This window comes from Phodopus roborovskii, unplaced genomic scaffold (genome assembly GCF_943737965.1).
Source record: "Phodopus roborovskii unplaced genomic scaffold, PHOROB, whole genome shotgun sequence".
Classification (NCBI taxonomy): domain Eukaryota; kingdom Metazoa; phylum Chordata; class Mammalia; order Rodentia; family Cricetidae; genus Phodopus; species Phodopus roborovskii.
In genome coordinates, this window is record NW_026126443.1 from 7,053,670 (window position 1) to 7,080,593 (window position 26,924).

Genomic DNA, 26,924 nt, shown 5'->3' on the forward strand with positions numbered 1-26,924 from the left:
GGATGCCCAACACACTTGAGAGGAGAGGCCAGGGCTTCACCAGCCTCAGGCCAGCCTGCTTGCAGGTTTGATGCCAGTCTGGGCTTTACACTGAGACCTTGTCAGAAACAAAACAAAACCAACAAACAAAAAAGGGGCTAGATTTTAAAATCCCTACCAAGAATACAGTTTGGTTGCAGACCACATAACTTCTTCTCTTAAGCTATTTTTGAGTTATAAAATGACTCCAAAAATCTTAAATCTTTTTCAATTTATGTATCTATTTAACTATTTATTTTAGTCTGAACTTAAATTGGTGTACACACAGTACATGAGACCTGGGATCTTATGGGTATGATTGCTTATAATGAATCCCCCCTAAACACACATACATTGCATTTTGACACTAAGCCTCAGCCCCTATCTTATGAGTTTAAATGTTTAAAAAGTTGATTAACATATTTTTTAAGTAGCATGGAAATAAGTTAAAAAAATAAATCTTGGAGGTAGCACACCCAGTACTGCTTATGAGATTCTAGGTCTGGCTGTCCCTGACCAGTTAGCTCTGTGTTCTAACCAAGTCACTTCCCCTCTCTAGACTTCTGTTTGAGTTCAAACAGTAGACCTGTGGAAATGCTGGTCTTTCTGTGAAAAGGTCTGCCTCATGGACAACAGGTGTTTTCTTCAGAATTTTCGTTAACCTAAAAGTAACTGATATTAAATGGCTCTCTTCCCCCCCCCCCTTTTTTTTTCTTTTCAGTGCTGGGGATTGAACTCTATAACTCTATACCTCTGTACATGCTAGGCAACCGTTCTTCCACAGACCTACACCTTCTGACCGCTTTCTTTTCAGAAAGACCTAAGAAAGAATTGCATATTGTTGTTTATACAAGTCTTTAAAATGAACACCACAAAAATTATTTTAACAGAAATATTATTCTCAAATAACTTCATTGCAGGAATAGAAAAAATTTAAACAGGGAGATCCTCTTTACTGGTCCAGTTCCTGTATTTGTGTAGATTAAAATTCCTGTGATCAAGAAATGTAACTCTGCAGTCATTTCAGGAAGTACATCAAGTATCAACATTTTGACTCATCTTCTCTCATTTATCTTTGTATCCTAGTACTCAGTTTCCATTATGACACATTGTAGACACTAAACAAATATTCAATGGTTGAATGATAGTGCAGGTGTTTCATATTATAGTAACAAGTTTGATGGAAATGTAAATTTAACTTCTACCTCTATGAGAAAGAGTTCCTTATGCATTTGAGAATATTACTATTGAAACATCTTCTTGAGTATCCAAAGGTATATATACAAAGATTCATGGAGAGTAAGTTTAATATAAGTTATTACAATTCCTCTTTCGCTGAGAGCTATTCAGACTAAGGGGTCAGGTGTGTTTGTCTTCTTTAAGTCCCTAGATATGCACACCAGTTAACCAGGCACATGTTTTGAATCTGGGTTACAAAAACATACCTACATAGAAAACATTTCTACTGTGACAGAAAAGTGTGCTAGTGACTTCATTGTCTCAATATTTAGAAGATTTGTGATTACCCAATTAGTTTTCAGAAAACCTTTTTAAAGACTCAGAGTGCCTTCCAAACAACAGGAGTCAAGATCTCAGGAATTAAAAATAGTTTGTTGGGAATCATTACTTCAGCACATAGGAGTTTTACCTAGATGGAAGGGCCAGTGAGTTAAGAGCTGTGCAATAAATGGTTAAATGTTTGAGGATGGACTAATTAAGACTTCTGAAGAGCCATGGTCTTTATTCATCTGCTCTTTTTTTTTTTTTTTTTTTTTTGCTAAAATCATCATCTTGGACAATTTTCCAGCTGGAATTTAGAGAGTGGAGATAGCAACTCGAATGATTTTCTCTTTTCACTTTAGCATTCTGTAAACAAGGATGACTTGTCTTATATATACAATAGACTGTCAACATTCTAGAAATGAGATTAGACAATTATTTCTGTTAATTAGACAATTATTTCTATAAACAGTTATTTTAGTTGAAATTCTTTTAAATATAGCCCATGGCCCAATTGGCTTTTTTTTTTCCTTCAGACACTACTGTAGGATTAATAGGAGCCCCCCCCCCTTCCCTCAATAAACACTTCCCTTCAAGAGAATTCAGTGTCTTCCTTTTTCAGGGTTTAGTAAGCAAAATGATTTATTGACTATCCCCACCTTTCTGGTGTCTGGCAAGCAAGTAGGTCCTAGCTGCATGGGTCACTCTGGTTACAAAAGTTTGACTTCTTCAACTAAAATTGCAAGAGTTATTGTTCTATTAACGTTCATAAAGTCAATCTTTTGATGAGCCATAATTTCTCTTTATGAAGAGTCTGTGTGCCAGTCACTCATGAATTGGGAAAAGAAAAGTTCAGACTTAGGGCATAATCTTACTCTCTAGGCCATTAATAAAGTCTTGCAATCCCATCTGACTCCAGGGAATAATGACATAAGGTACAGTATCAAACAATAAATTTTAGGGAGTCTGTGTGTTCCTCAGAGACTTCCTTCATGTTGTTGCTTGTGTGTAAAATCTAAGCTCTCCCCCTTGGTATTAAAAGAAAGAAGAAGAAGAAGAAGAAGAAGAAGAAGAAGAAAAAAAAAAAAAAAAAAAACATCAAGCACCAACCCTCCTGATGGAGAAGATAGTGCAGGCTTGCATTATCTTTGTGAATATTTGCAGGGAGGGAAATAGCAGGAGGTGTGAACTTTCTCCTGCTTATCTAAATTGTCTGCTAATGGCAAAACATAATTACAGTTACTTTAGTACCAAGTTTAGTATGGCTTTCACAGCAACCTCCAGGAACCATGCTTCCCTTCACTGTCCTCTTTCATTACCCAATTAACTACTTTTTTATCATTTGAGGACCCCCCCAAAAAAAACCACTAAAGCCTCCCCAATCCCTTTAGACTTAATGTCTTTCATTTCAGTTGGGGAGTTAGGGAACTTGGGACTTCTAAAAGTATAAAAACCAAAACCGACTGTGGCATCACGAATAGAAAATTGAGTCTTCCACCTTCAACACAGCAAAGCTATGCCGGAGTTTTGCAATTGTTTGCTCCACAGCTTTGAAAAGTCAGCTTGCTTCTTTACCAGAAGATTCAGTTTGTCCTCTAGAGACCATCCCTCGGTGACCTATTCGGGATGGAAACTTAGCCGTGACACCTACCCCTCAAAAGCACCCACCCCAGAAGCGCGAGGAGCCATCACCTCCCCATCAGCGCCTGGATCTCCTGGCAGTCTTTGTCCCTTCTAGACGTGGAAGCTTGGAGAGGAGGTTTGGTTTCCAAGGATTGGAGCGTTTGAAGGGCGGGGCCATCTCCAAGTCCATCTCCCCCCCCCTTTTTTTTTTTGTCCTCTTCTCCTGGGACGGGAGGGCGGAGCAAGGTCCCCCAGCGGCCGCGTCGGGAGCTCTCTCAATGTCGGTCGCTCGAGGTGAGTGTTGGCCAGGGTGGCAGCCCGTGGCGTCGCGTCGCAGGTTCATTTCTGGAGTTCACCGCAGCTGCTCCGCCAGCGGCTTCCCCGGCCTTTGCCAAGTGGGTTTACGAGGTCGAAAGCGTGTTGGGGCGCGCTGGCGCTGGCGCAAGGCTCCTCCCCAGGGCTCATTCCCCCGACCGCGAAAGCCCTGGAAACCCCAGGTTTGCTCTGACCTCCGCTCCTTCCTCCCTCCCTGCGTCTGGGTCCCCGTTCATGGGGAGAGGGGGGTCGGTCCCCATCCCCGCACTTCCGAACCACGCCAACCCACAAGGTACCTTCACGTCGAGGGAGATATTTATCGCAGCCTCCGAAAGCTAGCAGTTGATAGGAGCTTTCAATCAGAAATACGATTGCTATTATTATTATTATCATTATTATTTTGCCCAGTGCAAAGCTTTTGACAGAAAAAGTCAGCTTTTTATTAAAGACAAAGAGGTAAATTATCAGTTGGGACGGGGCAAACCTGGCGCGCTTCCTCTTGTGGCCACGAGGAATTGATGGGGAGCGGCGGTCAGCACTCAGACACCCTTGGGGTCCCGGTGGGGAGGAGCTCCGGACAGACAGAATTGCTCAGGTCCCTCTGGCACCTGGAAAGAAGGGAATCCTACCCCCTTTGCACAAAGCCAGGAGGATTTTGCTGCGGAGCAGCCTTGCCGATCCTCCTCTCCTTTCTCCCTCTGCTTTCTTTGACTCCAAGCTCCCTTTCGCCTGAGTCCTTTCTCCTCGCTTTCTTCTCCCTGACCCCCCTCCCTCCTTTTTTCTCCCCCTCCTTTTCTTCGCCACCGCACGCGTAGTGTCATTTATTTATTTATTTATCACCCCCAGCCATCAACACCCTTTTAGGGCTCCCGAGCTTTTCAGTGTGAGTGGGAGGAGAAAAGGGCAGGAAGTGTTGACTGGAAGGGGTTTAGATCGTGCGTCAGGGTGAGACATTCTGCCCTGGAATACACAATCGGGAAAATCTTGGGAAATGAGGATTTTAGATGTGCTTAGGAAATGCCGTTATCCGATGGGAACCAACTCCTTGTGCGCGTCTTCTTTGCTTTTATTGTATGGGTTTACTGGTCTTGCTGCCCCGACTGTGGGGGAGGGGGGGGCGGGACGAGTATTAAAGAGGACAATCTCGCCCAGGATCCTCCACACCGCGCCTTCACCGGATGCGCGCTCCTCAATGCGAAGGAATCCAGCAACAACCCCTAATTCAGAGGCGGACAAAAGAAACTTTAATTAAGGTCTCTGCCCCGCGCGCTGCACTGCGTGCTTTTCTCTCCTGGGGCTATAGATGTCCAACTAGAGCATCTGAGAAATAGAAATGGTACCGTACACCAGCCCATGCCCTTGAACTTCAATTGCTCCTGACTTGCTGCATTGATTTTATTTTCCTTGTACTGTAGTCCCCCCCACTCCACCCCCATCACCCGTCCTAAGTCAAATTAAAACCTTAGGAGATCTTTGACCTGGTGAGAGAGGGAGTGGAAACCCACTTATTTGAAAAAGAGATATAGTTCAGAGTGACTTGGGGGAAATTACACTAAATAAAAATTCAAGGTGTGATGCTGCAGCTCGGTTCTCTTGTCTTCAACACCATGACACCTTATCATTAGGAGCGATGATTGTTACTTTCCAAACCTTTAGATGATCAGTCGGAAAGTGCAAACAACGCGGGGCGCGAGGGTGGAAAGTTATTAAGTATGACCTCCCCCCACTTTGGTGCGCCGTCAAAACATTTCACAAGTTTGGAAAAGAAAGTGGTGGCATCTAAATCAAAATGATGGGCTCCTTCTCCTTTCCGTATCAGACGAGACAAAACGCACAATGAGCCTTTATTTAGAGGGCGACGACTTAAAAATACGTGCCAGTGATGGACAACTTGAGCCCTTCACTGGAGATACACTGAAAGCTGGAAAGGAATTAAAAAGCCCCACGTGGTTGATCTGGGTTTAGACTTGCAACCTTCAGTTCTTCATCTCCGTTCTTTGCAAAGATTGGCCTCTAGATGGATTCATTTGAAGGACCCTCCAGAGCTGGGGCTGGGCGCCTGGGGCAGGGCTGATGGTGCGAGCGGAGCAGGGTTCTCACTGGGGGCTTACTCCTCTGGCCAGGGAGGTCCGGCGCCTCCGGGACGCGAGCGCGCACGCCCGGGGCCCGGCGGTCGCGCTCCTCGCGCCGCCTTTTCCGCAGGTCTTTATTCATCTCATCTCTCTCTTCCCCTTCTCCTCCTCCTTTGCCTCCTTCTCCTCCTCCTCTTCCTCCTCCTCCACCACCTCCTCCTCCACCACCACCTCCTCCTCTCGCATCTCAGTGGCCTGGCTCTGTGTTGTTCAGAGTGACAAAGACAATGTCCCAGCCTTAACTTTGCAACCACCTTGCCTCCTTCTGGGGTTCAGCGCGGGAGGGGGGCGGGCAGCAGCCGCAGCTTCAGCATCTCCTCCAGGTTCTGCGCTTCTCCAGCTCTTGGATAATTCTTCGTATTTCCCCCCCAGCCCTTTTCTCATTTCTTTCTTTCTTTCCCTTCCTCTCTCCTGCACGTTGTTGTTATTAGAAAGGCTTCGCGCACCCCCTGGTGCTCCGGCGTTTTGTGTGGCAGGAGAAGATTGTCTTCTCTCTTTCTGTCTTGCTTTCTCTCTCCCTCTGGTTGCTCATTATTCAGAGAGAGACACACAGAGGGAGGGAGAGAGAGAGCGCGCGCGAGGGAGAGGGAGGAGAGGAGAGAGAAGAGCAGAGAGAGAGAGAGAGAGAGAGAGAGAGAGAGAGAGAGAGAGAGAGAGAGAGAGAGAGAGAGAGGGGAGAGAGTAAGAGGAGAGGGAGGGAGGGAGAGGGGAGAGAGACGGATATCTCAGGTCATCTGCAGCTGCAGCGAGTCTGAGGAGCCGTGGAAGGCAGGGAAGATGGCGATCCTCCATTGCTGAGACCCGGCAGAAGCACATGAGACTCCCAAACAACTTCCACAACAATAACCCGAGCAGGAAGAGGAGAAAGAGAAAGAGGATAAGGAGGCGGTGGGGCTGGAGAACCCGAAGCACCTCCCGGCGCCGGGACGCTTCTTCTGTAAGTTACTGCAATTAACCACCACCTCCGGGGTGGTCTGAGTGCTCCGGGGAGGAGAGCGCGGGGCGGTGGAGGCACAAACGCGCTCATTCATTCGGCCAAGGAGGGCTGGCGGCGCGGGGAGGAGAGCAAGTCCCCTGCATGGGCTGGCTATGAGGAGACAGGAGAAGAAGCTAAAGAGAGGGGAGACGGAGGAGGAGAAGGAGGAGGAGGGGGAGGAGGGAGAGCAGCAGGGGGAGGAGGAAGAGGAGGAGAAGAAGCTAGGGAGGAAGAGGAGGAGGAAGAGGAGAAGGTGGTGGTGGTAGCTGTGGAGGTGGCTGTGCTTTTCCTGCTGGCTGCTCCTTCTGCCTTCTGCTGGGGGGGGGGGCGAGCCCTGTGGCTTAATTAATTTCGTGTAGTTCTGAGAAGAGAAGAGAAGAGAGAGAGAGAGAGAGAGAGAGAGAGAGAGAGAGAGAGAGAGAGAGAGAGAGAGAGAGAGAGAGAGAGTGAGAGGAGAGGAGAGGAGAGAGCTGGAGGCTTAGGACGGATGCTCCGAGTGTGGGGACAGGAGTAGGGACAGAGAAGGGGGGCGGAGGGCTAGAGGCCAGGAGAGACCTGAGCCCCAGCCAGAGGGAGCAAGCGAGGGGTCAGAGGAGGGAGCGCTCGGAGCCAGCGGCCCCGACCTGAGCTGGTTGACCTCTTTCTTTCTCTGTCCCTCTGCTTCCTTTCCCCTCCTCTATCTGCTTGTCCCCCGCTTGATGGCCGTGCGGATTGGCACCCCCTCCCTCTTCCTCAGGTATTTGGCTCTCCTCTCTCCTCTCTCCTCTCCGAAGTTGGGATGCGGGGTCGGATGTATCGAGGGGGTGGCTGCCGCCGCCGCTACTGGGGAGGAGAGAGGCGACGAACAGGGGGCCGCGGGCCGGGCGGGGGCGCAGGTTGAGGGACAGCTGAGGAGCTGTCTCCAGGCTGAAGGTTCAGACGCGTCTGGTTGGAGGAGGACAACGGTTTCTAGAGAGGAGAAGCCATTACACACGCTTGGCTCCTCTGAGGCTGGGAGAAAGGAAGGCAGGGGCCTGGAGGGGGGGCGTCTCACTCCTGGTGCGGTTCCCAGGGGTCTGCCCTCCCTCCAGGCACGGGGGGAAGCCGCAGCCGCCCCCCATTGGAGCAGCCCCTCTCTTTCCCTTTCTTTATCTCCCTGTCCTCCATTTGCAAGCTGTCTGCTTTGGTTCCAGTCCAGACTCAGAAACACAAAGCTCCTTCTCACGTTCATTCTCCAGGCTGTTCACCATTCCTGAAGGAACCCTGGTTTTCTTTTCATTGTGGCTCCTAACCTACAGAGAGGGAGGGGAGGAGGTTGCCTGGAGTTCCTTTTATATTCCTTCCCAACCTTAAAGAAAGAAAGAAAGAAAAAAGAAGAAGAAGAGAGAAAAGAAAAGAAAAAAAGTTTCATTTTTAAGCACGCGCCTGGGATGGGAAAAGACCAACCAGTTGGGGCTTTCTCCAGGGCTCCCTGGGGTTGTGTCTGAGTGTCTGTGTTGGCTGTTTGGTTTGGTTTGGTTTTGTTTCTGGAGGTTGCTTGCAGGTTTGGGGAGGGAGTGACTAGTTGGGTTGAGAGCTGGGGACGGAGTCAGGTAAGCCTTAAGCCTTGTCATGCTGTAACTCCACCAGAAAATGGAGGAGAGCGGGCTTCCAGGAGACAAAGCTGGGATGAGAAGTGTTTATGAAATTATGGATGTCTCCATTTTGAAGCTCTCTTGGTGATGGCTGGAGGAAGAGGCATGCCTGCCTACTTCTCCCTCTCCAGAGGGAGACCTTGTGGTGGTTCCTCGCTATCTATTCATTAAGCAAGGAAATGAGGGCTTTTCAGGGTTCCTCAGATTTTTTTTCCTACCCAAGGAGGGCTTTCACAAGTTACTGAGATGTTTGTTTCCATTTTAAAGTAAACTTTTGGAATTTTTTTTTTCCTCCTTTTGGAGTGGACCTGAAGGGTTTTTGACCTCCTTAAGGAAAGGAAAGGCAAAATCTAAAACATTTCCACCGAGGTCTTCACACAACTTTGAGCTGCTCCAGGTCCCCTGAATGTCTTCAGGAAATGTTACTCCCTCAGTGTGAGGGAGGTTGGTGGCCCTATGCTGAGATTTTTTTTTTCTTCCTTTCTTTGCTTTTCCCTTTTGAGTTCTGGGGCTTGGTTATCATTCTGATGCATTGCAGAGACTTTATTGTCTGGTTTGGGGTGATCTCTGACAGAAAGAATAGACTAGGTTCCTTCCAGATCTCAGAGGATCACTCTCAGACTGGCAGCTTCTTCGGGTTCTACATGTCTCTTCAGGCCGCTCCATTTGTGTGTGAGGCCTTTCTAGTTCCTTTGTTTCTCCCCCCCTTGCCTTTCCTTCTGCTATTTTCCCCCTGTGTTCTCCAGTACTGTAAGTCTTCAGAAATATCACCATGTCTTCTTAACAATGTCACTATGGAAACAAATGATGTCAGTTGAGAAAACCTTATGTCCAGGTATCTTAACCTTTTTAATTGGAAGAATTTATTAATCTTGTAGGAAGACATTTTGTGAGGATGGTTTGAAAACAGGAGCCAGTCCTACCTCAGCACACACACACACACACACACACACACACACACACACACACTGATGTGAAGTCCTTCACAGATTAGTTCTAGAGATTGTATGTAATTGACCCAACTAAAGAACTGAATTCTGAAATGCTTCACAAATTTATAAAAACCAACCATGAAGATGTGTCTTTTCCACTAGGTAAGGTAGCCATCTTGAGGAAGAGAGAAGATGTTGGAAGAATTTTAGATGGACTGTTGAGATAGGTGAGGAAGGCTTCACAGTGGGATGAAAACTTGGAGGAGATTCAGAACCAATTAACAGATTCTAAGGGGGCTAATTGGACCTTGTTTTCAAGTAAGGAGAAATACAGAAAGGTACCAGTTTCAACAGAAATAAAGAACACATTGGTGAGCCACTTACACCAGCCTTTTTCTTGCCTTGCCTTCTCATTATGTGTCAGATTTTTGTACGCCAAGTTCCTTCTGTCTACAGTGTTTTTGTGCATATTGAAGTGGTTTTCGATTCCAGATGTAATTATATTCTGTTGAGAAGCTGGTAGCAATGTCACTCAGTAAATGCACACTGCTGTATATGACAACATCACATTTTTCAAACCAAACTGTTGTGTCATTAATTGAGGGTTATTGTTCTTCTGAGGGGTGTGAAAGGAGACAGGGAAATACATGGCTCTTTAGCTGATAATTGTCCATGGTCAATGAAGTAAAACCCTGTTTGTACAGATGAAGATGTATGGTTTTCCGTGGATGTGTATGCTCATTTAAAAATATGTTCAGATCTTTGCCTCTTTATAATAAAGACCTAGAATTCTCCAAGAGCACTTAGAAAAGAAATTCTTACCTAGAATTAGACCTTTCATTTATGTTTTTTTTTTTTTTTCATTTTAGAATGTTATCTTTTGGCTGAATCACTTTGGTTTTTAAGTTGTGTTATATTTAAGTTTGGTGATGCATATATGGATGCTACATGTTCAGCTTGGAAGTTTAAATGCAGTAGATAGCTGTTTGGGCAAGTAATTATCAGATAATTTTGCATCTAATTAAGTGTGCATTTATTTACATAAACATTAATGTGTTGATCTTAAAACAAACTTTTATGTTATCTTTTTTATGGTTGTTAATATTGGGGCAAGTGATTAATTTGTTTTAGTGTGTTGGTTGGGGGAGTTGGGGCATGATGAAAAGCTGCCAGTCACTATAGCAGCTTGACTCACTACATTATTTACTTGGAAATCAAATGATTTGGTGTCTTCTCAAAAAGTGTTAAAGTTGAAGGTATCTGGGGGAGGGGGGAATGAGGTACATAAGACATTTTGGAGTTTGAAAATGTATTCTTGCTGATAATCTAAAAGACACTTCCACGTGTTTTGTACTGAATCAGTGTGGGAGGTCCAATAACATTTTTAAAGGCACTGGACCTACACACTTGAATTGAGACTAATGCTTTGGATTAAGCACCATGAAAATAATAATAATAATGATACATACTAATAAAAAGCTTGAACACTGTCTTTTGCCATCAAAGCTCAGAGATAATTTTTGGTTTGAGACATCAAGTCCATGGTTATTCCTGTCATATAAGAGATAATTCTTGGTTTTTCACATTCACTAATCTTTCTCTCACTGATTCCATACATACTCCATTGACCTGAAGACCTTCCTTACTTCACCCCCATCCCTACTCCAAGTCAGAGACAAACTTTTAGGTGAAAAGAAAAATCTATGCCCATTTTTTCCTAATGTGCCTGCTGGAAAACAGTAGAAGGTGGGAATTGCAACTTTACTAATGGATTTTAGAGTACTTGTGGTCAGATTTCTTGAAAGAAGGAAGGATAACTTTCCTTTGAGAATGACTCTTGTTTTAAGTGTGATGGAGTTTAATAGGGCCCAGTCTTCCTTTAATTATTTTTTATGTTGAGAGTTTTAGTTAAGGTAACCTTTATCTTCTGTGTGGCATGTTCGTCTTTCAGATTTATAGTCCACTGTGTTACCCAATAGAGAATTCATGGGTCTAGGTTGAGTATTCTGAGTTGAGAGCCAAGGTGCTGGAGAACCAAAGCCCTATTTCATAATGCCACAGTCACAGATTACGAAGCATATAAGCAACTAATCCCAACCACAGAAGATTGTACATGAATGTGACTGCATGTCTGAAACTTATATGGAAACTCCAGAAATTCAAAAGAAGGTGGGGCTGTAGCTCAGTGGTAGAGTGATGTCTTAAGTTTGATCCCCAGAACTTCTGTGGTTGGGGAAGAAAAGAAAAGAAAGAGAGGAGGGAATATTTCCCTGGTGTATGGACAAAATTTAGTAAGCAAGACAGTTCCCAGGTGGTGTGTGTGTGTGTGTGTGTGTGTGTGTGTGTGTGTGTGTGTGAGAGAGAGAGAGAGAGAGAGAGAGAGCAGCTTGTGAGAGTTCTATGCCTCTGAAGTTGATGGCTTTGAAAGAAGCATTATCTGGATGTTGGTGACCTATTAATTGATTATGAGAAAACAGAGAAGAGAATAGATAATGCTAAAAGAAAATTCCTCTCCTTGTATGATATGCCAAGACATCTGGCAGATGTTATGTGGGGCCCTAAGGAATGGACAGTTTAATTTTAGCCCTAGCAAGGAAATGGGAAGTTCTAAGCTCTTTTAATAGCACAAGTCTTAGTTTGGGGAAGGTTGCTTAAAATAATAAGAAAGAAAGGAAAAGAAGCATTTTGTGGAATATGAAAGGACTGTAGGGAGAGTAAACTGAGGGTTTGGGGACAATAGACAAAACCATTATTTCCCAAGTATAAACTAGCATCCAAGTCACTGAAAACTGACAAATGTTTACATTATGAGTGAAGAATAATAAGTTACTATTCACTAGATAAACTTTACAGTTTAGGAGCTAGGTATTTTTTATACATTAAAGAGATAATATATTTTAAATATCCTCCTCCCTCATTTTCTGCAAGAGGAAACTGGCACACAGATGTGAAGTGACTTGCATAAGGTCAGAAGGTTCAGCTGTAACAAAGCCAAGCCTAGAACACAGGTTGGGTTGGATGGCTGTAGCCTGATGCCCTTTCCACTACCTCAACAGTGTTTGCTAGTTGTAGCTGTTCAACAGCTGTCCTCTTCAGGGCCTATACTCCCTAAGAGAAAGTCTGTAGTCCTACTAGTCTTACCCTTGTAGGACCGGAACATGAATTTTGTTGTTTGTAGTTGGATTTAATATGTGGGGACTCAGGGCTGAGGTACTATATCTCCTTCATGGATAAAGAGACCTATTTTGTTAGTGAACCTTTAGCTACTGGGTGGTAGCTGGATTATTCTTTTAAGTTTTCTGTTTTCTTCTCTTGTGTTACCATCCAGGGCTTAGAAGTGCTTTTCAAATGTCCTTCTTTGGAAATTTGTCTGGGTCTATTGCAACTTGCAAGAGTCCACAATTGGACTCTGAGGATCTGTTTTGCAACATGGAGTAAATTCAAATTGGCTGCTTTCAGACATGCCATTTTGTAATGCTGATGAATGGTCAATCTTGAATTAACTGGTGATTTTCTAGTATTTGCTACTCACTCAAAAAAGAAAAAAAAAAAAACAAAAACAAAAACCAAAAAACAAACAAACCAGGCACACAAAAACCCATGAGCCTTCTGTGTGTCTTTTTCAATCCTATTTCTCTCTTGAAGATCAATAGCTGCTTCCCATTTCCCCACCAAACAGGCAGTCATCATTCAAATGGTCCAGGAGAGCACTTTGGAAAGGGTAAGATGGGTTTCCATGTCTGTCTCCTCTTGGATAAGCATAAACAATTTTGTAAAAAAGAAGAGTGATGTTTGGAAGTTTCCACATTTTCTAAGCTTCTTCCAAACAAACACATAAATTCTTAATCTACAAGGCAGCCTGGAGAAGGTAGTGCTAGATATGGGACTTCTGGCAGAAACATAGTTAATGTTGTAAACAGTTGAACCTCAGTGTGGCACTCCTCCAAATGAGTTGACTGTCGAAAATAAAATGTTCCAGAAGAACTGGGAGAACAGGAAAGAAGTTAAAACAGCATGGTTTGCATGCCAGGGCTGAAGGAAGAAGAAAAAAGTTTATGGGGGGGGGAGAGGGAGGGAGGTTGTACTGGAATGAAGATAATCAGAGTTGAACTGTCTCCTGGATTTATAAGACTCAGGAGAACTTTCCAAATACAGGGAAGTGGATTTATATGAATCTAGATGAAATCTGGAGCTTACTAGGAAGGTCTTTTGAAATTTCTTTCTCCTGAACCATACTACTGAGTGCTTGGATTTACAATTTCTGCTTGGATATGCTGCTATAAAATTGAACTTCTTGCTAAGGACTATGGTCCTTAGCAGTTGGAGCATCCATAAGATTTGTGTGGCTCCAATACCAAGCTGATCATGTTTGGGTGGGGAGAGTGATGTGGTAGGAGAAGACCCGGTACTGTCACCTCCCTTCTGAGTAGCATTCTTTCTTAATTCTGAGCTGAACACATTTTTCCTTGAGTTACTCTTGGAGGGTTGGAGGAAAGTTCCCTTTTCTAGGTAGCCCATGGGTGTTTTGATAATGATTTCCTTGATTCTGTGTGTTTGCTTGTTTCTTCCAGATTATTAGGAAAATGATTAGTGCTCTTCCCAGCCATACTTACGCCCAACTTCACTTAAAGGGTAGAACCTGCTCAAGATGAGAAGGGAGACAAGGACTGTGTGATTCAGAAAGTCATTGGCTAGGTAGTTGAGCAGACTTTGAACAGAATCCATGAAGGAAAACTAAGAAACTGTTCCTAGGGTCCAGTAGGTCCTGATTAAATGTGTTAGCATCACTTAGAAGGGAGGAAGCACTCACCCAAGGTGAATAAAGCAGGGTCTTACCTTGGATTCATATTGGTTAGAGCATAAAAGGAGCTGGAGGCCCAGGCAGGACAACTGTGTCAGAAGTAATTAAGCCCTGGATTTGTGGAGAGGCTTATCTGCCACAGAGCCCAGCTGGGGAAGGCCAAACTCACTTCTTAAGCCCTCGTCTGGCCAGTTGAACCAGAACACAAGCTAAGGCCCTCGGATTTTACCTTCTTCTCTTCCTTATGCAGGTGTAAGAAGGCAAAGCCCTTATTCCTCAGTTTTTCTCATGTCTGTTGATTGCTTCTCTCTTGAGCTTGGAAATGCCAGAGGCAAGGGGGTGGGAGCTGGTTACCTCAGAGGGCACATTGTCCCTGTTAACACTGCAAGTGTGCCTATCACATTGTACCTTATTACTCAGAAAATAATTGTGCAGTGGCACATTGTGGGATGCTTGAAAGATGTTTGCTGCACAAAGGTTCCAATACTCACCTGCAGATTAAGAAATGGGTTTCTAAGCCATCTCATTTCTATTGCTAATGAAAAGCTTTGGAAGGCACCTGTGAATTAGAGCTCCAGCTGCTATCATGGTAGGGGAAGTTGGGCCTTGAAAGGATACATGGATTAGCCCGTCAGAAAAGCAAACAGTAGCATCAGCACAAGTAGAAAATAGACAGGGTTGTTAAGCTAACAGAAAAGTAGGCTAACACATTGCTGTAATTATATGGTGAAAATTTGCCGGGAAAGAGAGAGTCTGGATGGGGAAGGGAAAAGAAGTGAGTGAGGGAGGGGAATAATTGACGAGTCAAAATAGAAGAGATCTATCCACTAGGAAGTAAGGCATTGCTCTTAAGAAAACAATAGAGCAAGCAGAGAAAGACCTGGCAATTTGGTACCCATTGCATGTGAAATATGAAGAGCAAAGGCTAAGACACACTTTCTTCAGTAAGTTCCTATTGGGAGAAACCAGAATTGGACTTGAAAGATGATTCTTGTGACTTCTGGGTTACAATTGCTGCCTTTTTGATAAAGGACAGATGGAAATTTGAGGGAACTAGTTAAGTAGGCTTGATGCAGATTTTCCTGGAAAATGGATCGTGCAGAGACTAGAGCACTGTAGTGAATAGCTGCATTATTGATGGGCAGAAAATGTGATAGTCCTCTCTAAGGTTATCCATAGCACTTCTCAACCTACGCTCTGGGTATTAGAAGGAATGAAAAATGAAGACCTGCTCATTTCAGAGAGGAAATGAGTGGGCCATGACCACTGCCTGGTGTCCAGTTTAGGGTTAAACCATTTGATTGAGCCAAAATTCAACATAGGCTAATGGACCAGTCTATTCCCAGCAGTTTAAAATCCAGAACAAGGCCATTGGAGCATAAGATATTTAGCTATTCTCATCCCTGGTTACATCATCCCTTTGTATTATGAACAATTAATCAGCAACTGAAGAACATTCATTCAATTCAGGTAACCGTGGGAATCACCTAGTGGTTCTTCATGGGGCAAAATGTGAACCCTGGGCTACAGACTAAAGCTTTCCTGAGGTAGACTGTGGCTTGGGACCATGTAAAGATTTCAACATAATCACTTACCCACCAGAATCACTTCCATGTCCCTGCACTGGGTAGTCTCTTAAGACTGTTAATTAGTATTTAATAGTGGAAACTCAGAGAGGGAGAGGGTGAAGAGATGTTTTTCACTTGAATGCCAGTTCAGTTACAGAAGTTTCTCTCCTTTCTGCTGTCAGTTGGATGTTGTCTGTCCTAATATTGAGTGAAAACAATAGAGAGTAAATATGGCTGCTTCATCAAAAAAATCCTGCTAACTCTGATTTAGCTGAGGGAAATGCTATTTCCCTCCTGGATGGGCTCATAGTTCATATTAATGCCAGGTAACATTTATTTAACATTTAGTATGAACCAGGGACTGTTACTGTGGTGGAAGAAACCAAGGGTTAGGGAGATAATTTGTCCAGGGTCATGAGCTAAGAAGTAGGGGAGCCAGAGTTCACATGAGAGGTGCCTTCCTCAAGAGTCTTGGCTCTCTGCTGATAGAACCTGACCTATATGCTAATAGCTTATGTTCTTGATGGTCTGTCTCCTCCAGTAGCCAGGAGTCTTTGTGCTGTGGAAGGGAATCTGCACATAATGGAAAATTGATTGATTGTAATGTATTGGTTAAGAGGAGAGAGACAGCCCATTCCAATAACTTGAGAAAGTGTTTTACCAAGAGCACCCTCTTTGTCTTCTGAGTTACAAAGGAGACCTTGTAGGAGTCACTGGAAGAGTATATATTTTTAAATTGTATCAAACTCATTAGAGGTTTTTTGTTTGTTTTTTGAGACATGGTTTCTCTATGTAGCCTTGGCCGTCCTGGAACTCACTTTGTAGACCAGGCTGGCCTCAGACTCACAGAGATCTACATGCCTCTGCCTCCCAAATCCTGGGATTAAAGGTATGTGCCAGCACTACCCAGCTTGCGGTCAGAGTTTTAAAATGAGCACCTGTCTGAACTACATACATGCTGTGATTTCCCTCTTGTGACCCCTTTTGGAAATCTCAATGCTCTGTATTGGCTTTGGTGACCCAAGGCCGAAGAATCTTCTCAGAAGCTACACAGGCAGAGATTTAAGAGTTAGTGAATGGTTGTTTGTGAACTGGGGCTGATTCTCTTAAAAGTGGGTACTGTTGCTCCCAGCTCCCCTCACCATGTGTTCCCGACTTAGACGGTAAATAAGAAGTGCTGTTTACAGGAGACTGCAGGTGTCCTTCACAGAGTGAGTGGTTGTCCTCATGGAGATAACCGAGGTCTGTAGGCTCCTAAGGTATACAGGACCATGGATGTTCTGTGAGGTGAGCTATTGGACACTGACGGCTGAATAGTCTCATCCGCAACTGCTCCCCTCTTCACTGTCGCCCTGTTCCTCTGAACTCTGGTACCTAGACAAACACATAGTCAAAACTTTCATGGAATGGTAAACGTGCGCTGTTTCAAAAGTGCACAAGAGAAGGCTATTTTCACCTCATTAGGATAATCACCTGTCAGACTTATCTAAACCATTGTTTCTTTTTCCTTTTTTTTTTTTTTTTTTTAATGCTGTGTTGAGATCTTGCACATGATAAAGAAGAACTTTACCACAAAGCTACATTCCCAATCCTCAAATTACTGTTTGCTTGGTGCTTGGATGAAGGACCTTGAGATACAAAGGCAGAGGCAGGTGGATCGTGAGTTTAAGGTCAGCCTGGTCTGCACAGTGAGTTCTGGGACAGCCAGGGCTATGTAGAGAAACCTTGTCTCAAAAGAAAAAAAAAAGAACTTTGGGGTGTAGGAGGTATTCATGGAAGAGAGTAAACTATAGCAAAACATGTGATTCCTAATTCAGAGGAATTAGGACTCACTTAGCCATGATATAAACTGTGTCTACCACATCAGCCTATCTCAAAGACCAGTCTTAAATCAACTTCTTTCTTGGTCTTCTTACTTCTTTGGAGAGGAGCCCACCCAGGCTGTCTTCAGGAGTTGCTCTGGGGAGAGCAAGGTGAATTGGGCCAATGTGTCTCTGGCAATTGGATATAAGATGCTCAGTTTGTGCATATGCTCAACATGAGAGGTAGAGAGGAGACCTTGGCACATGTGTGAGGGAGACAAATGGGTAAGTTTATATATGCAGGCCTGGCAGAGGAATCAGCCATTAATTTGCAAAGAAAAGAAAGTTTATCTTCAAAGACAGAATCAACCTTATTAAAAACTAAAACAGCCCACCATGTAGGTTACACGAACCAGTGTGCTTTCAAGAAAGCAAGAGTTCTATTGTAAAGTTCAGTCCTTTTAGCCCCATGCCTCCAATTAGTAATTTGGTAGGGCTGAGAAGTGAAGAGGTTTTCAAGAACAGATGTTGGCTGACCATGAAATGCGTCTCTGCTTCATGCTTGACTTGATGCCCCATGTACTGGTGCGTTCTCTTTCTGACCAGTGGCTGGGCTTGTTATCATGAATGAACATCACCCATAGGTCCAGAAATTAGCAAGTGTTAAATGTTATGTGATTATTAGGGAGAAAACAAGATAATCTAGTCAGTGGGCTTAATTAGGTTGTGATTGCCCAATTGCTGCCTCACGATAATTATATTCATAACCCCATTTCTAGACGTCAACTATAATTATCAGAACTGACCCCCCAACACAGGTAAGTGCATTGTGTTCTTACCTGGAGGCTGGACTGGCTGGTGAATCCCCGATGTCTCCCCTCTTGTGACCCTTCCTCTATGGAAAGACCTGTGACAGTATTGTTTTGCCTGCAAACACGTACATTCTAACTTGTGTCGGCTTCTACAGAAAAGTGTATTCTTGAGGTTTTAAGCATCAAATAAGACAGAAAACCATACACTAGCTGGTGAGATTCTTGAAGCATGCAAATTTTAAAAATTGGCTAGATTGTCATATTAGTTTGACAGTAGCTTTAATAGGCTTCATTTGTTTGTAAATAATGGTGTGTCGACATTAAGGTCTGAGGAACTCCAGACTGGGACTTTCTTTCTTTTTTTTTTTTTTTAACGATACTCCTTTCTTAACTTATTGTCAATGTATTTGTAGTAGAAGGTGACTATCAGTCTGGGGGTGGCACTCAGATGGTACAGTGTTTGCCCATCATAGGCAATGCTATGGGCTTGATCCCAACCTACACTGTATAAACTGGGGGTGGTGGCCCTTGTTGAAAATCCCTGTACTGAGGAAGGAGAAGAAGGAAGATCTAGGATCAAGGTCATCCTCAGCTACATTAAGAGTTTGGGGTCAGCCTGGGCTACATAAGAAACATACATGTGTATGAGTGTGTATATATATGTATGTCACTTATATAGTCAGTCGGACAGAGACAGAGAGAACTCACAGGGTCATTGCTGCATTGCTGTGGTGATTGTTTGACGTATGATGTGCTTTGTTGTGTTTTTTGAGACATGGTTTCCTGTAATCCCGATATATAGCCAAGGATGACTTTGAACTTCTGTTCTTCCTGCCTCTACCTCGTGAGTGTTGAGATTACAAGCCCAGTTTTATTTGCTGTTTAATCACCTAAACAGAGGCAATGATTTTGAGGAATACAAACAACTTTTATCAGAAGTGGGTATGTCTGTGAAACTGAATCAATTGAGCCAGATTGCCATTTTGGCAGCCTTTTTCTTTGGATATGCAGTTTGTGTGGGAAAGCAGTGCACTTGAAATTTATACACCATGGCTAGACCTTAGTTCATCTGTCTGAGGAACAGCAGCTGGCAACTGGGCTGGTGTGTATGTGGTGGTGGGGGGTATTTGGAGAGAGAGAACGTTAATATCTGTCACTATTTTTATAACATCGGCATTATGAATTTTTCTAGTGAAAATTCCCTTCTCAGTTCTGGGGTCTCCATGAAAAAAGTGGTGTGTAGTGTGTCAAGTATATTGGACTGTGAGTACTGGTTGACATTTGTCCCTTCCTTTATCTTCTTGCCGGAGTCACACCCTTCTCTGTCCTAAGGTTTCCTACCCATAGATACTATTGGTAAACGTAAAACTATATGTATGAGTCCTGGTTTATTTATTTTTTATTTTTATTTTTTGAAAAGGACAGAACTCTTCTCCAAGCTCTCTCCCTCTTTAAAGATTTATTTACTTATTTATTTATTTGTATGTCTATATGTGAGTGCCTGCTTGGTGCCTGTGGAGGTCAGAAGATGACACTGGATCCTCTTGAATTAGAACTAGAGGTAGTCATGAGCCTCCTCACGTGGGTGCTGGGAACTGAACTCGGGTCCTCTGCAAGAACATCAAGTGTTCTTAACCACTGAGTCTTCTCTACTGTCCCTGAGTGCTGGAATTGTTGAGCACTGACAGATGACAATTACTTCTCATTGACGGAGAAAACGAGGTGGTGGCCTTCTACATTGCTCTGTCCTCAGTGTCTAGTCTTTGGCCTCCATGCCCATTTCCGAACTTGACCATTTCTTGCTGTGTCTTCCCTGTTGAGCAGTTTGTGCTGGCATCTGGTCAGAGGGAGACTCAACTACAGTGTGGGCTGCTGGTCTGAAACCCAGCAGCAGCTCCAGGTCTTTGTGGAAGTGTCCCGTTGGTATGGTGGCAGTGTTGTTTTGGACAGGGTCTTTCACTGAGTAGCCTAGGTGGGCCTAGAACTCAGGGCAGTTTTTCCTGCCTCAGCCTCCTGAGTGATGAAATGAATAGACATTAGCTGCCTCAGTAGAAAGGCATAAACTGACCAACAATGATGTTATTTCCTCTTGGCAAGAGTGCATTTGCAGGGTAAAGAGGCTGCCTATCACACCTCATAGTGTTGATTCTCCAGAGAGGTATAAGGGTATAGTGTTTGTAAATGTGAAATTCTTTGAGCTTCTTAGATGTTATTACCCTTCCTGTTTTATACTATTCTGATAAAGATGTCTTGCCATCTATGAAAATGGTACTTACTGCAAGAGGAATACCAGTCTTGCTGTTTTATGTAAATGTTGGCTGTCTCTTTGTTGCATTGCGAATGCAAGCCAGTTTGAGCACAGCCCTAAAACCTTGGTTAGAGATGTCTTGGGTTTTCCTTGTGTTTATTCTAGCAGCCTAAGTCTACTTGGTCTTCCCATACTGTAACAGCAGAGACTTTGAGATGTCAGCCACAAGGAGGCTAATTTTAGAGAATCTTACTGGTAGGTGATGTTTCAAAATGTGGGAAACACTGGTAGGTGTTGATTGGGCCCTACAGGACTTCCCTTAACTGCTTTGCTTTGGTCATAGAACATTTATTGGTGGCAGGGTGGTGGTGTGTGCATGTGTGTGTGTGTGGGGAGGGGGGTGTTGGTGACAAACATAAAGAATGCCTAAACGTTTCTTTGATAAAATGCATACTGGTTTTTCACACGTAAATACAAATCTCCCAACACAACTGCTGTAGTGAATACCCATAATCTCAGGGTTTGGGAAATCATGTCAGGAGGATCAGGAGTTCAAAGCGAGCCTGGACTATGTGAGACCCAGTTTTTTAAAAAAAATACCCATAATGTTAATATTTTTCTTTTCTTTCTTTTTTACATTTTGGAATTTTCCAGAAAGACAAATGCCAGTGGAATTTTTTTTTAATTATAAAAATTTATTTAAAATTTTTATAGTTGTCATTAAACCTTGTGCTTAAGCAACTTTAGAAAATGGTCATTTTCTTAGTTATTGGCATTTGAGGTCTCCAAGATTCTTGTAAACATGAGACTAATTTTTTTTTCTTAACATTCATTCATTCAGTGTGTGTGTGTGTGTGTGTGTGTGTGTGTGTGTGTGTGTGTGTGTGTGTAGGTCAGAGCACACCTTGGGGGAACTGTCTTTTTCTTAAAAACTTTATTTAGAATTGTTTATTTTATATGTATCAATGTTGTACATGCATGTATGTAGCTGCAGTTCTCTTCTTCTACCACATGGGCCCGGGGACCAAACTTGGTCATTAGGCTTTGCAGCATGTAGAACAAATTCTCTTTGGTGTTAATAATAAAAACCCAGAGTCAGCTATCAGGGGGTAAAAGCTGAAGGATCAGAGAAGCAGAGCAGCCAGCCACTAGAGTTCTTACCTACCAATGCTCAGAACAAAGGGGCAATCCTGTCCCTAGGAATCCCCAGGTTGCATCCTCAGACTGACTGCCCTGTCATACATCACTCTCTGTGCTCAGACATGTGCCTTCCTGTCTCCACCTCCTTAGAGCTGGAGTTAAAGGTATGTGACTCCCAAGGTGTGACCCACCACTGCTTGGCTCTGTTTCTCTTTTAGAGTGGATCCATATTGTGTAGCTCTGGGTGGCCTTGAACTAACAAGAGACCCATCTGCCTCTGTCTCCTGAGTGCTGGGATTAAAGGTGTGTGCCACCACTGCTTGGCTCTATGGCTAACTAGTGTGGCTAGCTCTGCACTCTGATCTTCAAGCAAGCTTTATTTGTTAGCTCATATAATATCACCACAGCAGCAAATTCCTATACTTGTCAATCATGGAGGGTGAACATAAAACTAAGATGGAGCTGGATGATGGTGGTGCACACCTTTAATCCCAGCACTCAGGAGGCAGAGACAGGTGGATCTCTTGTGAGTTTGAGGCCAGCCTGGTCTACAGAGCAAGTTACAGGACAGCCTCCAAAGTTACAAAGAAATCCTGTCTTGAAAAACCAAAACAAACAAACAAAAACCTAGAGAAGAGTGGAGATTTAGCCATGGGTGTGGCGTTAGTTATTAATGTAGTTGCCCTCAATTTCCTAAGAAATAAGGAAGGGAAAGGTAGGCGCTAAAACTCAAAATAATTATCTCACCTAAAAGACTAAGTATGGAAAGCCTTCCTGCTTTCCTTGGACTTTAGGATGGGGCCATTACCTTCCCATGTATTCCCAGTTAATTACCTGTTAGAGGATTCCCGCTTACCTGTGACTATAGAGAAAAGCAGTTGGCTTTGAACTGAGAATTAACTTCACACCCTTATCTACCAATTACTTTGTAGCTTTGTAAACCTAGCTCAGGATCCTCATGGCTTCTAGTCTCCTTGTTTGTTTCTTATCTTTGGAAAATTCCATTCCCTCCAGTGAAAGCTAAGGAGCATAATACATGTAAAGCTCCCAGCATCCTGCCAGGTGCCCAGTAAGTGGCCACTTGTGCAGGTCATTTGCAATGATGAATTAGTGCCTACCCAATAACTCTGGTGAAGATGACTTACTCCTTTGCCATTCGTCTAAGACTTGGTTTAATGTGCCTCAATGTGAGTTGATGATGGATTTTAATGTCTTCATTGCAACGAGATGTGTTACATTGGAAATTGCTACATTTAAAGAAATTTATGCCTACTCATTTACCCATTCATGAAACCTTTTTTTTTTTTTAGCCTCTTTGGAATACCAGGCTCACTGGCAGTGTGCCTAGATGGTCAAGCTCAGGGAATATGGAATCTTTCTAGCAGAGTTGTGTTTGGATATTTTATTTTGAAGGTTGAGAAATTAGGATGGACATGGTGTTTTCAGACACATTAAAACAGCCTGGAGCATGGGCCATGGTGTCGGGTGTCCTGGGTTGCGGGTAGTGGATTGTTCTACTATAGATTCATTCATTTCTTTACCTGTGTGTGTATGTGTGTGTGTATACAATACAATTTACTAACTATGTAGTAAGCACTGCTGTGGTTCTTAATCTGGCAGATCATTTAAATATTTACTCCAAACGATCTTGTTCTCTGTTGGTGTGAAGTAGAGTTTCCAGTTATTTTTAGGTCATTTTCATCTTAGCAACCCTGTTGGAGATGAACCAGGCATGCTGCTGTAAACTGTCCCCACATTTGGATGGAATTTAATAAAGTAAAGTTTAATGGTTTGGTCCCAAGAGGCAAACAGACCATCTGGTTAGCAGAAGGTTAGGTCAAGTATTGCATGGCTGCTGAGAGGACCACAGACCAGCCGTCCTGACTGCACTGGTAATGTGTCCAGTTGCTGAATGCATTAAGCATTTGAAATGGTGCTCAGGTCTGCCGAGCCAGCAGTTCTGTTACCACCGCTGTGACGCAGGAGATAATTCAGCCGGGCAAGAGGCAGCATGGGGGTGGATCTACAGTACAGGATGTGTAATGTCAACATGAAGGATTGGAGCTGGCAGAAGGAAAGGAAGCAGTCATTTCATGCCAGTGCAGGAAGCCTAGAGAGATGCTTTCCACCCCCTTTGCCTCTTGTCCTCTTCTGGAGCTTTCACATTATGTGTTAAATGATTATCTTGTGTATGGTCCATGGCAGAACTTCAGCTGGTGCCTCTGCCTCTTTTGGAACCTGTCAGCATAAACAGTCAGCCACAGTCCACATTCATGGAGGGCTGGCAGAGGGAAGAGTTTGCTATACAGACTAGGAGGAGGAGAGAGGGCTTCATTAGACAGGGACATCTTTGTGCTTGAGATGGAATTCCATTGTAGGTCCTTTTGTGCTCCACTTTGAGACTGACCATCCATTCAAAGGCTGCAATCATCTTTGAACATTGTACTGCAGCTGTAGTCTGTAAGAAGGCTGGGGAATGGTTCCTGTGATTCTGCAGAAGCTTAGCAATTACATAATTGCTATGTAGCTGGAGAGAGCCATCAGGACTGTCGATTTCTTCTGGGAAGAAAGCTTCCACAATTGGAGGGGTAGATTGTTTCCCCCCCGTTAAACTTAAAAGCTGATAAGCAAGTACATCAGGCCATCCAGCCTGATACCTTGACATTCTTGAGTACACACTGCTGGACAGTCAGTGGATTGCACAGTTGTCTGAGGTGGGGAGAGAGTAACTTACTGACTCTTGGAATTGTGGATTCACCATGCTATACGACCCTTAACCCTGTATTTTGTGTTCATTTGAGGCATGGAATATTCTAGAACTCCCTAGGAATGGGGCTGACAGACTTGTCTATAATCAGGAGCCATCTCACTTTCTGCTGCCTGCTCAGAAGAATTCTCACAGCCCTTTTGATACTTATCTGTAAAAGCATTGCAGAAGCTCTTGTCCTAGACTCCTAAACGAGAGCATCATTTGTCTATTGACTAATGGTGGGCTCTTTTGGCTGGAGTGGATTGGATAGTTTGTGTGGAACCTCAACATAGGAACCAATTCTTCCTTTCAGCTAGCTACCTGGTCACTTGTCTTCCATAGGTATAGCTGTGAGTGCTGCAGTAAGCCATTGAGGAGTTCTACCTCTGTCCCTTCTGATGTCAAACAGTCTTCTAAAATTAGCCACGTCTCCTAACCCAAGTATAGACTAGGAGTTTGTTTGTTCAGTAGCTCTACGTTTCAGCAACCCTGCCATTCTGGTATCTATCCATGGAGCCACTCAATAGAAGTGTGGTTGTCAGGGTCCGCTGTTATTAATGGCATAAGTTTGGTCTTTCATAACTGTGAACCTCATCAGAATTTGTCAGTTTAAATGTCTATAGTCAGACTTCAGGATAATGAGGGAAAGAAAGCATTCTGTTTCCTTAGACAGTTAGAGCAGAATGCCCAGAGGCCAAAGTGAAGATGAGGCCTCCAAGATAGACTGGGTCCAGGGATTCCTGGTCCTTTAACTTTAGACCCTCAACTTCTTTCTGCATCTCTTGAGCTTGACTCAGGTTGATAGATGAAAGTGGTTGAAGAATCCTGATTCCTAAAAAAAAAAAAAAAAAAAAAAAAAAAAAAGTTGGCAGCTTTCCAAGGATCAGCCTGTCTCGGCACTGAGCTGTTATTTTGTAGCAATCTGGAGGGATATGGAATCACCCACGGTGACCCTTCCTGCGTCATTCTAGGCAGGTCTTGGCACATTCCAACTGGTGAGTAAAGACCAGCGATTGGCAACAGGGCCCACTGGGTTCCTCTTGTTTCATATCTCAGGAACAGTTCACACCTTGTGTCATCAGTGCCCAACCTCAGCTGTGTTTGGGTACTTTGAGAAACACTTTTGAGGTAGGAGCACTTGACTGCCTCTCATGAGAAAGGCCACATGGAAGGGAATCCTTTGCTATCAGCATCTGTGAAGACCTTGGCAGTGAGGGCTGTGGTATAGAGATCGTAGGCCTCAGAACAGCCAATGGACTGACCTTGAGTGAATGATTCAGTGTCTGTTAATTCCTTATCTGGAAAAAGAAAATCTACTTTGTAAGGTTCTTATGGGGGAAAGAAATGAGATCATGAATATAAATCTCTACTGCAGAGCTTGACATATAGTGGGTATATAAAAAAAAATAGCAATTGCCTTTCCTCTTCTTAAATTTTTATAAAATGATAGGCAGAGCATGTCAAACAGTGCCTGTCTGGTTTGGAACTAGAATGCCCTTGAGTTACCCATGAAGTCTTCTTTTGGGGGGGTCCTTGAAGCCCACACCAGTGGGATGGATAAACATTTAATTTCTTGGCTTCAGGGTTGAGCAATGTGTTTTATTCTAGAGTGACTTAACAGCCAGAACACTCTTGAGAAATCTGGAAAGAGAAAGAATAGTAACTCAACCCCAGCTTACATTATCTGGAGCATTCTGTTATGGATTATTTATTAAATTTCTTAGATTGGATTCTGTATTTTTTTTTCAACCATTGCTACATATGCTACTAATACCTTTAAATAAAGCCTGAAACTATGGAAGACTAGCACAGAAATGGGAGATGTGGTTATACAGGATCCAAAAGACTGAACAGTCTTCCTGTCTCTTAGAATCTCCCTTTCTTTGTCCTCTAGCCCAGTGTGCTCTGTTCCTTGTGATCGTGTTCCTTGAAGCCACGATGGCTCTTCTTAAAGAAAACCACATTAGTTAACAGTTGGCAAAATAAACTTTGATGGCCAACAGTTAAGCTGTGTCCCATGCCAGTTGCTTAAAGGAGTACTATAGAAGTTACTGAAAGGCAGGTTGGGGGGTCTCCCTGGGTTACCTCTGTACCCCTGATATTTTGCTTAGTGCATAGAATAGATGGATTCAGAAAGTGTAAGCTGGGTCAGTGAACCACACCAGGCATGTCAGAAAGACATCTAGATTTCTGAAACAAAGTAGTATCTCTTTGTTTCTTTTCAGTCATGATTGCTGGCATGAATTCCACTAGCCAGACAGCTTTAAATGTTAGTTGGTGAACAGGTATCTTGACATGTAAGTTCTCCATCAAATGAAACCACCCAATGCTACAATCCACGTTACACAGCATTTCCGAAGGCAGTGTGTCGTTAGCAGTCTACGTTAAAGGGGCCAAGGAAAGATTGGTTGTCGGTAGCTGCAGAAGGATGCGAATGTGAACGTAGTGCGTGATCCTTCAGCTCATTATTAAATTGATAATTCTAACATAAGTACTGTAACCGAAGAATCAGAACTCAAGAATATGAAATTGTTCAAGGACATAGTGGATCCTAGAGGAAATTCATGTGTAGCTTTTCATAAAACGAGGACTTGGTTTGACCTGCCAAGTCCAAGTGGATTGTAACATATGTGAATGGTGGTCTGGATGCCTGAAGCAACACAAAGAAAAATGTTCTGGAAAGGAAAGATGAGTA

At 43.5% G+C, this 26,924-nt stretch overlaps 1 protein-coding gene across 1 annotated transcript in view; it reads left to right on the top strand.

The window, feature by feature from the left end:
* Nucleotides 1-6,292: 6,292 nt before the first annotated feature.
* Znf462 (zinc finger protein 462) overlaps nt 6,293-26,924 on the top strand; it is a 132,398-nt gene continuing 111,766 nt past the window's right edge. Inside the window, 1 exon segment of the mRNA XM_051187820.1 lies at nt 6,293-6,525. The gene's annotated coding sequence lies outside the window, so the exon portion shown is untranslated.